The sequence below is a fragment of the Perognathus longimembris genome, chromosome 9 (genome assembly GCF_023159225.1).
Source record: "Perognathus longimembris pacificus isolate PPM17 chromosome 9, ASM2315922v1, whole genome shotgun sequence".
Classification (NCBI taxonomy): Eukaryota; Metazoa; Chordata; class Mammalia; order Rodentia; family Heteromyidae; genus Perognathus; species Perognathus longimembris.
This window is the reverse complement of record NC_063169.1, coordinates 31,968,709-31,981,983: the sequence shown is the minus strand read 5'-3', so window position 1 is coordinate 31,981,983 and position 13,275 is coordinate 31,968,709. Positions and strand designations below refer to the sequence as shown.

Sequence of the window (13,275 nt, the reverse complement as noted above, 5' to 3'; positions counted from 1 at the left end):
ACAGCACCCAGGGCCTGAGTTCAAGCTCCAGTGCCAGCATAAAATAACAATATTTTTTAAATAGGCCTTCAGAGTTGGTAAGGAAAAGATTAAATAGAAATGATCAACTTCAACAAAGAATAGGCTTTTGGTGAAAAAAATTTTAGCCATCAATCTTTGAAAATAATCTCAAAAACTTAATTTTAATAGAAAAAAGCATGGATTCCAAATGAGAAGGTGTTTGTGCATCTTGGAAAAGGTGAATTTTGTCCTTGAAATATGTACAGTTTAGTCTAATCAAAGACTGAACAAAATCTTTTGAAAGGAAACCACAGTAGCCATCTTTTTTTTCCCCTCTCAAAGGAAATTCATTCCATCAGTTTTGATTCATTGCAACAGACTGAAATTGTATCTTCTTTGTGTCTGTTGACCTTCATCTTTGAATGAGACTTTGTAAATTCTTATAATAAATTGCTCAAGAGATTTTTATGTCAGTTGTAATTTCCAGGAATTGAGTGTGAAGAGGGGGGAAGAAAGCGAAGAGGAAGTAGTGGAGAAGGGGTAGAGTGAGGGGGATAAGAAGTGTGGATAAGAATGAGGGAGGGACACAGAAGGGCAGACACCCTGAGAGAACATACTGTACACTGGAAGGAAAATTTATTAAGAGACAGCATTAAGGTATTCAACTTCCAGCTGTTTCCCTCTAGGCAAATCACTTAAGCTTTCTGAATCTGTCTCCTAGTCTGGAGAAAGAAGATCACAAAGTCTGCCAATTTAAAAACTAAGCAGCATATTGCAGGTCTTAGTATTTCACACCTGGATCCCTGATTACATCAGAGACTGGGATTTAGAGGGTCACAGTTCAACCACAGCATCAAAGTCCATGAGACTACATCTCCGACTAACAAGTAAAATGCTAGGCTGGAGGTCTGATTCATATGATAGAGTACCAGACTAGCAAGCATCCAAGCAAGCAAAACAGAGCAAGAACAAGGCCTTGAGTTCATATTTCAATACTACCCAAAAAAATAAGCAACATGCAAGTGGTTGTTGAACCTGTAAAGCACTAGACTTTGTTGGCAATTAAATCAATAAGTTAAAACATCTATTGATTTAGCAATGAATGCTCCAAATACCCCATGCTGTTTTAAACTAAATGAAACAAGGTCAATATAGTCTGAGGATATTCATGAAACTTGTCTCATAAAATAACTTTCTATACACCAAGATATAAAGTAACAGAGAAAGCTTTCCTTCTCACAAAATATTTAGAAAAACTAAAATCTGTACAAAAGTTGCTCAACTAAGTAACCTTAGAATACGGTAATCTGTATATTGCTAAGTGTTTGGCATGGCCTATCACAATGGCTTCATCAGCTGTCAACTAGGAAATAAGATTGTATTTCATTTTAAATTCTAGTACGTCAGCCCCACTGGTGTATCAGCCAAAACTACATCCTGCTCACAGATTTCCTCTGCCTTATGGAGTGGTCACAGTCCCCTCCATTCCCCCAGTCAAGCTGAGACAATAAGGATGGATCTAGAGACTGACTGGGGACAACAGAAGTGCAGCCATGAAGGAGCTGATTGCTGCTGCTGTTGGAAAAGGTCACACTGAGTGTCCCACACCCAGCCTTAAACACCCTCTTGCCCTGCAACAGGATGGCATAGGGTTGCACAGGAGCCATTAGGACTTACCAACAGAAATCTCTGCCTCAGGGGTGAGGTGTAACCCAAGCCGACCACCCAAAAATTCTCATCATTCTTTACGCCTTAGGCTGATTCAAAGAAATCTATCTGCTGTGTTGGGTATCTTATCTCCAACAATGTGCTCTATGACTCACTTATTTATTTATTTTTACTTATTTGTACTAGTACAGGGGCTTGAACTCAGGGCCTCATGTTCTCACATGGCTTATTCATCCAAGGCAAGAGCTCTACCATTTAAGCCACACTTCCACTTCTGGCATTTTTGCTGGTGAGTTGGAAATAAAAGTCTCATGGACTTTCCCCCCTCAGCTGGCTTTGAACTGTGGTCCTCACATCTCAGCCTCCAGAGTAGCTAGGATTATAGGTATTAGCCATCAATGCCTGGTTTATGACACTGAATGCAAAGACCAGCATTCATGATACATTTCCCAGTGCTCAAGTAAATCTTAAATAATAGCACTGTTTTAGTGAATGTAGAGCAAAGGAAGCTCTTTCCAGTGTCCTGTTTGGAAAAGCAAAAAGATTAGGTTGGAAGATTCCTCCCACCACAGTCTAAATCCTTATCTTCAATGAGAAAATATTTGCATGAAAGGCGAGGGAGACATTATTTAACACAGAAGTTGTCAAAGTAGGTTCACTGGCCAAATCTGCCTAGATGCCTTTTTATAAATAAAGTTTTCCTGGGACACAGCCATGCTCCTGATTTACATATCATGTATGATTACAATGGCTGAGTTGAATAATTATGGCAGATACCATATGGCTTATAAGACTAAAATATTTACTATCTAGGTCTTTGAAGAAAGTTTTATCAACCCCTGATCTAAGGTGAAAAATGATAGCTTACAGTTAATACAGAAAAGGAACTAAGTACCTTTATGAGTAAGTCCAAGCAAGCAAGCAAACTGTGTCAGAACTACACAATATAAAGCCAATTAAAGGAAATCAGACAAGGAAGTCAGTCAAAGGAAGTAGCAGTGTCAGTGGGCTATCTCTAGAAACATGGCTGATTGCAGGGCAGGTATGGGCTGATGGAGGAAGCCCAGGGACAGAGCATTCCTACTTCCTGTTCTGGGAACCCCAGCCTATTCTCTCCCACAGAGGGTGAACATGAGAATTATAGATCACAACACATGCTATTTGGGACTGATGTGATCTGGAAGGGAGCCAACTTTTCTAGATTCCAAAGTATTTCTCTGATATGCACTCTCATTTGCACCCTCCACTGTGGCCCTAGTTCAAAAGAGACATCAGATGGTATTCTATCCATTTTTCATCTTACTAATCTAAGCTCTGGACTTATTAATGTGCATTTTGAAAGTCCCCTCAGCCATCTTCCTAGGGCGGGGGGGGGGGGAGGGTGGTCTCTGCCTCTTCTGGGGAACATGTCATTTATTTTTGGTTTGTGTTGTGCTTGTCCGGGGGCTTGAACTCAGGGCCTGGGTACTGTCCCTGAGCTTCTTTTGCTCAAAGCTAGCATTCTACCACTTAAGCCACGGCACCACTTCTGGCCTTTTCTGAGTAGATAAACCTGGGATAAGCCTGGGATGGCTTTAAACTGTGATCCTCAAATCTCAGCCTCCTGAGTAGCTAGGATTATAGACATGAGCCACCAGTGCCCAGCTGAACATGTCATTTGTAAAGACCACTGTGGAAGGCTTGCAAAGAGCCTAAGTTTCTCACTGTCATCTCACACAACCAGCAACAGAGTCATAACTTACTTCTGTCTGTAAGTTCCCTATAGGTCCAGTGCTGAAGTCATCCTGCTTCTCTAACTTGATGAAGTACAGGAGACTTGATGAGGAAATCTAGGGTTTTGTGTGGGGAAAACCTAGAGCCCTGGGGCCACTGTGATTGGCTGCAGATTTGATGGTGTGCTTGAACAAGATCAACACCAGAGAAAACTCCTGGCTGTGTAGTTGTTTTGCCTGGGTCTAGAGGCACAAGATTATGCATGTTTGACCTTATCAATATTCTTGTCAAAAGACAGAATTCTGTGTACTTATCTTGCTGAGGAAATTCCCGAATCCCTTATCAAAACTGCTAATATGCTTCCCTGACTTGGAATGTACCTTTTTGTCTATTTTCCTGTAACTCCTTTAAGTAAACCCTAGCCAATCTGAACCTATGAAAGTGGGAGGTTTTGAGAGATAACTTCACCTTAATCATATCTGTCTGTTAATCATCAGCTTTTCCATCTCTGTCATTCCTCAGTGGTAATTGAAATATTAATTATTTAATAAACTACATTCTGAAATATCATTGCATGGGCATCTCTTCATCCTCTGCCCCAGAATCTGCTGGTTGGAAAGGACATTTTGTGTTCCTAGATACCTCCCAGAAAGGGCTTCTTGGGACTTGTGCATTCCCAGGGATCCATGATGGAATCAGTAGGACCCTGAAACTCATTCTAAGTTCCTTCTTCTGACAGCCCCAACAACCACTCAAGGAAGAAATGCTACTCACTCACAGCCTCCAGATATCTAAGAATCCTTAGACTGCCCTTTCACCTCAAATTAATACTGCTTCATCATCTTTTCCCCCAAAATATTTAGATGTAAAACACCACTTCAACCTCATCACACTCTTCTTTGCCATCTATTGTTTGCTCCTTTTCATTTCTTCTAATATTTATTTGGTAGGCCTGAGCTCTGGAAACATAATAACTAGAAATAGTTCTAATTCTGTTTCTCACCCCCCCCCCAACATCCTTTCCTTAAAGCAGTGAATCCAGAAGAGCCTTCAGTCTTGAATTGGAAATAAAAGAGCAAAGGGAAGCAGAAAATGCCAGGGGAAAACCTGTTAAAAGATAGTTAATATTTCAAACTCATAATCCCATTGAAACCAATTATTCTAGTTCTTCCTCTCCAAGCAATGTTATATAGATCATGTTCTTTCCACTCTGCTTATCTTGCACATAAAACCACCCTTGCCCACCTCCACAAACAAATGTCAAATAATGGCAGTATATAGGAATGTATTCAGGATATAGGTAAGAGATTAAAGTTAATTTTGTATTTCATGACATATAGATCAAAATGATAGATATCAAATTGTGTGTGTGTGTGTTAAGTCAATAAAAAGAAAAGTTGAAAATTGGCAGAGGAAACAGACATGAAAGAAATGGACACATATAAACATATACCCATTCATGTTCATATACCCATTCTTGTTCATGAAATGAACAAGAAATAAAGATATGTCATAGAGATTATGATATCTTCCAAGCCTTCTTGTCCCCCACCCCTTACCCAGTATATTGACACAGAATTTTACCAGAAATGTTTGGAATATTTGTTTCCCATTCAGCATCATCAAATATTTCTAGAACTATTTCTAAAGAACTTCCACTTGCTCATGGATATTGAGGGTCTGACTCAATCAAGATGACAAATGATCCTAGCCAGGATGCTCAACTACATACAGAATTCAATAAATCCACATTTCATAGAATTAACCCCACAATGCAAACACTCCAGAACTGTTTCCAGACATTTGCTATTCCATTTCTACCTGGAAAAAAAGTTCTACATGAACTGCTTCAGAGGAGATGCCTTATATGGCTAGCTAGGTGTAACCTCCAATGAAAACAATCTTAGCCTATTGTCATTTGCCATAAAGAATCCTCTTTTATCAAAAGCATCAAGCAAGAAATGGAAATATCTCCTGAAAATTTATTTCCATAGTTTTCCTAAAGCTTTTAATGGTAGGAATTAAGTGCACAACCCATAGTAATCAGCTTAGTTAATATGACAGGCCATGCATGCTCTACCCAAAGCCCCTTATATGCTGTGTTTACCAAGTAGGATTCATCTGCCCCTCTACCATGGGTATCTTCCCAGTCCAGAATATGGATTTTGCCTGTAACAAACCCAACCCAGCTACTAATCTTTTCTTCCATTTTATACAATAACATTCTACTCTTTTATCCTATGACCCCTCTGTTCCTGCTACTTGGTTGTACTTCACTACTTCAGCCCTTGAACTTTCTCCCTAACAGGAAATGTGAGGTCAGGGGCCACCTGGAGAAGCCAGGTGCCTGGAGGGGGGAGCAGAGCTAGAGGGTAAGAGAGAGTCCAGAGGATCTGTTGAGTCATTGGCCTACCGCTGGATCCCTGACACATTTGCAACCATCTAAAAAGATACAAAAACAAAGCTAGAGAAAACAATTGGCACAGATTAATGTATCAGTTGTCAAGATTATTAGAGAATGAAACATTAGGAAGCAAGTCTTATACATAGTAAGCACAATCAGAAAGGATGAAAAACAGAGGCCAGAAGTGTAGCTTATACCTATAATCCAAGTTACTCTGGAAATGAAGATCTAAAGATCATAGTTTGAAAGCAGCACAAACAAAATGCTAGTTAGCAAGACCCTATCTCAATCAATGAAACAGGCATGAAGATATGCATCCATGGTCCCAGCTATAGAGAAATATAGGTAGGAAGATGTGGTTGAAAGCTGACCATGGACCTTGATTCTCCCATGAACACTGTGGACAATAGCCAAGGTTATAGGTGTGGTCCATCATGCTCTGATGACAGTGTTCAATGGGACATTTCCTTACTGATTATACATGTAATCTCGCTAAGGTACACTCGAAGTCTTGGAAACAAAGGGTTCTAGAAATGCTGGATGCTTCAAGAACAGCAGAAAGGTAAGTGATACAAAACCTATCAGCACATGCTTATTTAAGGGAGTCTATTATTGCCTCACAAAAAATATGTAAAGCTGCTAAGTGCCTTAAAATTGAAACCATTCATTAATCATAGTTTTCTAAGAGTATTTGTATAAACATTGTGAGGAAAATTACCTTTTTCTTTTATCAAAACTGTCAAAGCAAACATTTCACCAGACAAAGCAAACAGACAAGAAAGCTTCCATTCAATACCATTACAGCAAGAGTGTGACCAGAATGCACTCTATACTCAATTCTGAAGTAAAACAAAAGACGCTTGGAGAATTTTGAAGAATTGGGTTGTGTACAAAGCAGGTGAGAGTTTGGTAAATGTAGGCCACCTATTTTCTAGTTGGCCTTCCCGAACAAATTTTCTCACACCTTTTAAAAATGTTATTGTTATTATAAAAGTGATGTACAGTGGTTATGGTTACATAACTCACATCTTTTTTCTTTTTTTGACAGAAGGTTGTTTTATCATCAGTTGCAAGAATTCAAATCAACGATTGAATATATCCGATAACCAACAGCTATGGTTGGGGCTTACCTCTTGGATTCCATTTCAGAAGAGGTAGCTTCCAGAACCTTCAGAAATGGATCTCATCCGTTCTAACACTGGCAGGAGGCTGGAAATTTTACATACATTTCATTAGGGACACTGGGAAAACTTATGATTACAAGATTTCTAAAGTAAATGCTCTAATAAACCAGAAATCAAGGGCCCCTCATTGAGGAAAGCATAGTCTAGAAGCTAGTCAAGCTAAACAAATACAGCCATAAAATACTGACTACAGAATTTACAAGGTTTCTTTGACTCTTCACTATTTATAAAAGAATTCATGATCTTTTTTTTAAGGACAGTTATATTAACACTAAACCTACAACAATGCCTCCTCTAAATAAAAATTCTAAGATGATTGTCAACAAAAATCCCATTTGAAATTTATTGTCTTGATGCTAATCAAGAAAGAGCACATTTTCTTTTAAAAACTATTTAATCTTCAGTAATATGCAGAAAACTTAAAATGGAATCATGTAACTATATTAAATAATGGCATAAACACTATGATTAGCCCTTCTCCCCGGCGGTTAGTGCTGAGAGTGTGGGGTGTGCGCTCCAGGCTTGGAACACACATTTATTATTTAAAAATCCAAAAAAAAAAATCCAAAAAATAATTACAAAAATTCCACATCTCCCCTGCCAGGGACTTTTATATTTTTTCCTTCCTCCTCTTTTATAGAATAACTCGGTGAAGCAGCTGAGACTGACCCGCTGGCCTACAGCCCCGCAGCAGCTCCAAGAAGAAACCCAGAGACCAAGGCCTTCCTGCCCATCTGCCTGCCTGCCACCACCAGCCTCTCTCCCAGCCAGCAGGGAAATCAATGGGCTCTGCAGCCTTTGAGTAGTTGTTGATTCTGGTTGATTGTCCCCCCTGCTCCCCTCCCCCGAGCTGGTGCCTCAGCACTCACTCTCCTCTCACGGAAAGGTCTTGGCCTGTTGCCCTGTGGGCAGCCATGCGGAGATGAACCCCAGCGCCCCCAGCTACCCCATGGCCTTGCTCTACGTGGGGGATCTACACCCCGACATGACCGAGGTGATGCTCTACTAGAAGTTCAGCCCCGGGGCCCATCCTCTCCATCTGGGTCTGCAGGGACATGATCACCTGCCTCTCCTTAGGCTAAGCGTATGTGAACTTCCAGCAGCCTGCGGATGCGGAGCTGCTTTGGACACCATGAATTTTTATGTAATAAAGGGCAAGCCAGTATGCATCATGTGTGATCCATCACTTCATAAAAGTGGAGTGAGCAACATATTCATTAAAAATTTGGACAAATCCATTGATAATAAAGCACTGTATGATACATTTTCTGCTTTTGGTAACATCCTTTCATGTAAGGTGGTTTGTGATGAAAATGGTTCCAAGGGCTATGGATTCATACATTTTGAGACACGAGAAGCAGCTGAAAGAGCTATTGAAAAAATGAATGGAATGCTTCTAAATGATCGCAAAGTATTTGTTGGAAGATTTATGTCTCGTAAAGAACGAGAAGCTGAACTTGGAGCTAGGGTGAAAGATTTCACCAATGTTTACATCAAGAATTTTGGAGAAAACATGGATAGTGAGCGCCTTAAGGAACTGTTTGGCAAGTTTGGACCTGCCTTAAGTGTGAAAGTAATGACTTATGAAAGTGGAAAATCCAAAGGATTTGGATTTTTAAGCTTTGAAAGGCATGAAGATGCACAGAAAGCTGTGTATGAGATGAATGGAAAGGAGCTCAATGGAAAACAAATTTACGTTGATTGAGCTCAGAAAAAAGTGGAACAACAAATGGAACTGAAGACCAAATTTGAGGTGATGAAGCAAGATAGCATCACCAGATATCAGGGTGTTAACCTTTATGTGAAAAATATTGATGATAGTATTGATAATGAACATCTCCAGAAAGAGTTTTCTCCATTTGGTACAATCACTAGTGCAAAGGATATGATGGAAGGTGGTCGAAGCAAAGGGTTTGGGTTTGTATGTTTCTCCTCCCCAGAAGAAGCCACTAAAGCAGTTACAGAAATGAATGGTAGAATTGTAGCCACAAAGCCACTCTATGTAGCTTTAGCTCAGCGCAAAGAAGAGCGCCAAGCTCACCTCACTAACCAGTATATTCAGAGAATGGCAAGTGTACGAGCTGTGCCCAACCCTGTAATCAACTCCTACCAGCCAGCACCTCCTTCAGATTACTTCATGGCAGCTATCCCACAGACTCAGAACTGTGCTGCATTCTGTCCTCCTAGCCAAATTGCTCAACTAAGACCAAGTCCTTGCTGGACTGCTCAGGGTGCCAGACCTCATCCATTCCAAAATATGCCCGGTGCTATCTGCCCAGCCACTCTTAGACCACCATTTAGTACTATGAGACCAGCTTCTTCACAGGTTCCACCATTTAGTACTATGAGACCATCTTCTTCACAGGTTCCACAAGTCATGTCCACACAGCGTGTTGCTAACACATCAACACAAACAATGGGTCCACGTCCTGCACCTGTTGCTGCAGCAGCCACTCCTACTGTCCACACAATTCCCCAGTATAAATATGATGCAGGAGTCTGCAATCCTCAGCAACATCTTAATGCACAGCCACAAGTTACCATGCAACAGCCTGCTGTTCATGTACAAGGTCAGGACTGCTTCCATGTTGCCATCTGCCCACCCCCCAAGAGCAAAAGCAAATGTTGGGTGAAAGGCTGTTTCCTCTTACCCAAGCCATGCACCCTACTCTTGCTGGTAAAATCACTGGCATGTTGTTGGAGATAGATAATTCAGAATTACTTCATATGCTTGAGTCTCCAGAGTCTTTGTGTTCTAAGGTTGATGAAGCTATATCTGTACTACAAGCCCACCAAGCTAAAGAGGCTGCCCAGAAAGCAGTCAACAGTGCTACTGGTGTTCTAACTGTTTAAGAAATTGATCAGAGACCATGAAAAGAAACTCGTGCTTCACCAAAGAAAAATATCTAAACATCAAAAACTTAAATATTATGAAAAAAATTACAAAATATAAAATAAATTAAAAAGGAAAGGAAACATTGAACCTTATGTACTTAGCAAATGCCAAGTCTAGCAAACAGTGCTAGTCCTAGATTACATGATTTAAAAAAAAAAAAAACCCTAATGTATTTTGTATTTTGTTGCATTGTACACTGCAACTAATAAGCCAAGGAATCGACATATATTAGGTGTGTGTACTGTTCCTAAAAACTACAAACTAAGAATGATAAATTATCAATATAGTTTAGCATTTGCTAATTTTACTACACTCTTTTGTTATGTATATGTAGGGAAGTCATAGGGATTATAAATTCAATTTGAGTAAAGTTTAAAACCATATATTTTATGATAAAGGGCCTTTAACTTAAGATGGCCAAAGCACTGATATTATATATTTGCTGTAAAGAGAATTATAAGAGTTTTATTTTTCTGATATTAAAAGTTACTTAATAAAGACTTGTTTCCATTAACTTGAAAAAAATCCTACAAAAATTAGTAAAATATAAAAACAAATTAATGTTTTATAGACCCTGGGGAAAAAATTTCAGCGAAGTACAAAAATTTAAAGCATTCCTTTCTTTAATTTTTCAATTCTTTACTGTGGAATAACTCAGGATGTCAGTTCTAAGTAACAGAATTGATAACTCTGCAAGGAAATGTAATTTGGATTATAAAATTCTTGCTTTAATAAAATTCCTCAAACAGTGAAAAAAAAACCCACTATGACTGCATTTGGATATGTCTTTATCTAGTGGCCAAAGACATTCCTAAGATATCTGACACAACCTTCAATTTCAATGGGTGAAAATTCCTGTTTCCTTCTTCCTTGTGCTTCAAGTAACTTTGAGCAATATTTTAAATCATGTTTTATTATTATCTTTAAGTAGTTGTCCAAAGGGGTTTCAATTCAAAATGTCATTTCTGGGTACAATTCATTTGGATCCAAGTCTCTGCTTCCATCATTCCCCTCATCTCTCCCAGCCCCACCCATCCCCTCAAGATACCTCATTCCGTGTTCCCATGTGTACACTGAGTATTATGACCATATTAAATTTTGATTGTAGACAAAAGACAATACTTCATGGTTTGGTAGGTGAAAATAGACTAAGTAAAACATTTGCTCTTAAAAATCACACACCAATAAAATAGATTTCACAAGCCAAGTAACTCTGACACAAAGCAGAATAAAATTAGTGACTTAAAGTTACTTTAATTGCTTTGGCACCTGATGAAAAATAACAAATCCTCCTTAATCTCTTTTGTTCACAACTGTGTTGGTCCAATACTAAAAGTTGCAAGTAATGTATAATGTCTCAATTTCTTTCAGAAAAAGGTGAAGCATTATAAAATATTAATTTATTTCCTGGGGCTAAAGGCTAGCCTTCAGAAGAAATTAAATCCTGATATCAAGCAATTAAACAATGGCAAAATTCCTACTCTGCAGAGAGATCCTAGCTCTTACACCTTTTTTTTAGTTTTAACTTATCTCTTTCATACAAAGTTTCTATTTCTATCTTGGCATGCACAAAACCATGTAGAGTGTATTCGTCTGTTTCCCACTGCTATGATGAAATAGCTGAGATTTAAAAAGAATAAAAGAGGAAAGATTTATTTCATCTCATAGTTTCAGAGATTTCAGTCCACTTTCAACCACTGTGGGTCTGGGGAGAGTCAGAACATCATGGAGAGATGGGCATGGTGAAGCCAGCTACTCACCTCATAATGGCCAGCAAGAAAGGAATGAGGTAGGGCAGGCAGGGGAGGGAGGAGGGAGCCCAAGAACAGCAGATAACCCCAAGTGCATGCCCTCAAGGACACACTTCCTTCCACTCATTCCCATCTCAAACAAGGACACACTTCCTTCCACTCATTCCATCACCCCCTATTAGACAAATGGGAATGCAGCAATAAATTAATCCAATACTGAAGGTAAAGCCCTCATGAACCAATCTCTTCTCAAAAGTCCCAACTCGGCATATTGCTACTCTGGGAGCCAAGCTGCCTTATCTGAGCCCTTGAGAGACATAGTTGGTGCAAACCTTAATCCCCAGCTCACCTATCCTTTTATTTATATTCATCTCAGTTTGAGAATTCACAATGACTGATTCCAATTTTAGACATTGCCTGAAGAGAGGCCCAAAGTAACCTTTCTTAATCCAAATATCTATTCCAGCCAAAATTATAACTAAAGGTGAAGACAATTGAGATACAATGAAACTAAGAACTAGGGGAGGTGAACAATTTCTAGACAAGAAATATATCAATTAGAACATCAATTCAAAACTCTGAGAACAAGGATAAATTAGTACATTTCCACAACAAACATATTGAGTTGATTCTTCATAGAGATTAGATGATAAAGTTGGCACATACTGAAAAATCAAGTAAAGACAATTATGTTTTTTATATCTTAAATAGCCTCATGTTCCTTTATTCCTATGGTTTTATATAAATAATCCTACTTTGGGCTGCAAATGTCCAACAAGTAACCAAACTAGTTTGGTGATTTGGATCACCTGTATTTACCTCCTGCATTTACCTCTTGAGTTGCTGGGATATGTACTACCGTTCCTGCCCTTCCTCATGCCACGTTAAGACATTGACAAGATCACCTTAAAGATCCATCTGTTTCTGCTTACAGTACACTGAAAAGTACTATCCTTATTTATTCTGTGGAAATTTCCCTCCAGGCAGCAAAACAAACAAACATGTATATCTCAAAATTATTGTCTGTTGTCTGTATTTCCTAGTTCAGATTTGCTGTTTTGTCAAATAACGTGTGTGTGTGTGTGTGTGTGTGTGTGTGTGTGTGTTGGGGCTGTGGGTCCTGGAGCTTGAATTCAGGGTCTGGAAACTGTCCCTGAGTTGTTGTGTCCAAGGATATCACTCTACAACTTAAGCTTTTGGCTTTTTGGCTATTTTATTGGAGATAAGAGTCTCATGGTTTTTCTTGTCTGGGCTTGTTTTGAACCATGATCCTCAGATCTCAGCCTCCTAAGATTACAGATGTGAGCCACCAGGGCCTGGATCAAATGACATTTCTTTATCATGCTTAATTATAACTGTCTTGAAAAGAGATCTTTGAAACCCACAGCATCAACTTGGAGGCCAGGATCACATAACTCTCAATGTGTCCAATAAATTTAAAAACAACTTTTTCTTCTTTTCTCATCAACGCCAACATCAACCATGAAAACTCATGTTTTTAGGCCAAGTATGGTACTTTAAATTCAGTTGAGATGGAGGATCAAGAGTTGGAGCTAGACTGAGCTACTGAGTAAATTTGAAGCCCATTTGGGCTCTGGATTGTGACCCTTTCTCAAACCCTCACCCCAAAAATAATCATGTCGTGTGTGCTCTTCGTAT

General features: G+C 39.2%; 1 pseudogene; it reads left to right on the top strand.

Annotated features, from left to right (window-relative positions):
* Nucleotides 1–7,891: 7,891 nt before the first annotated feature.
* Nucleotides 7,892–9,822, top strand: LOC125357675 (annotated as a pseudogene).
* Nucleotides 9,823–13,275: the final 3,453 nt, after the last annotated feature.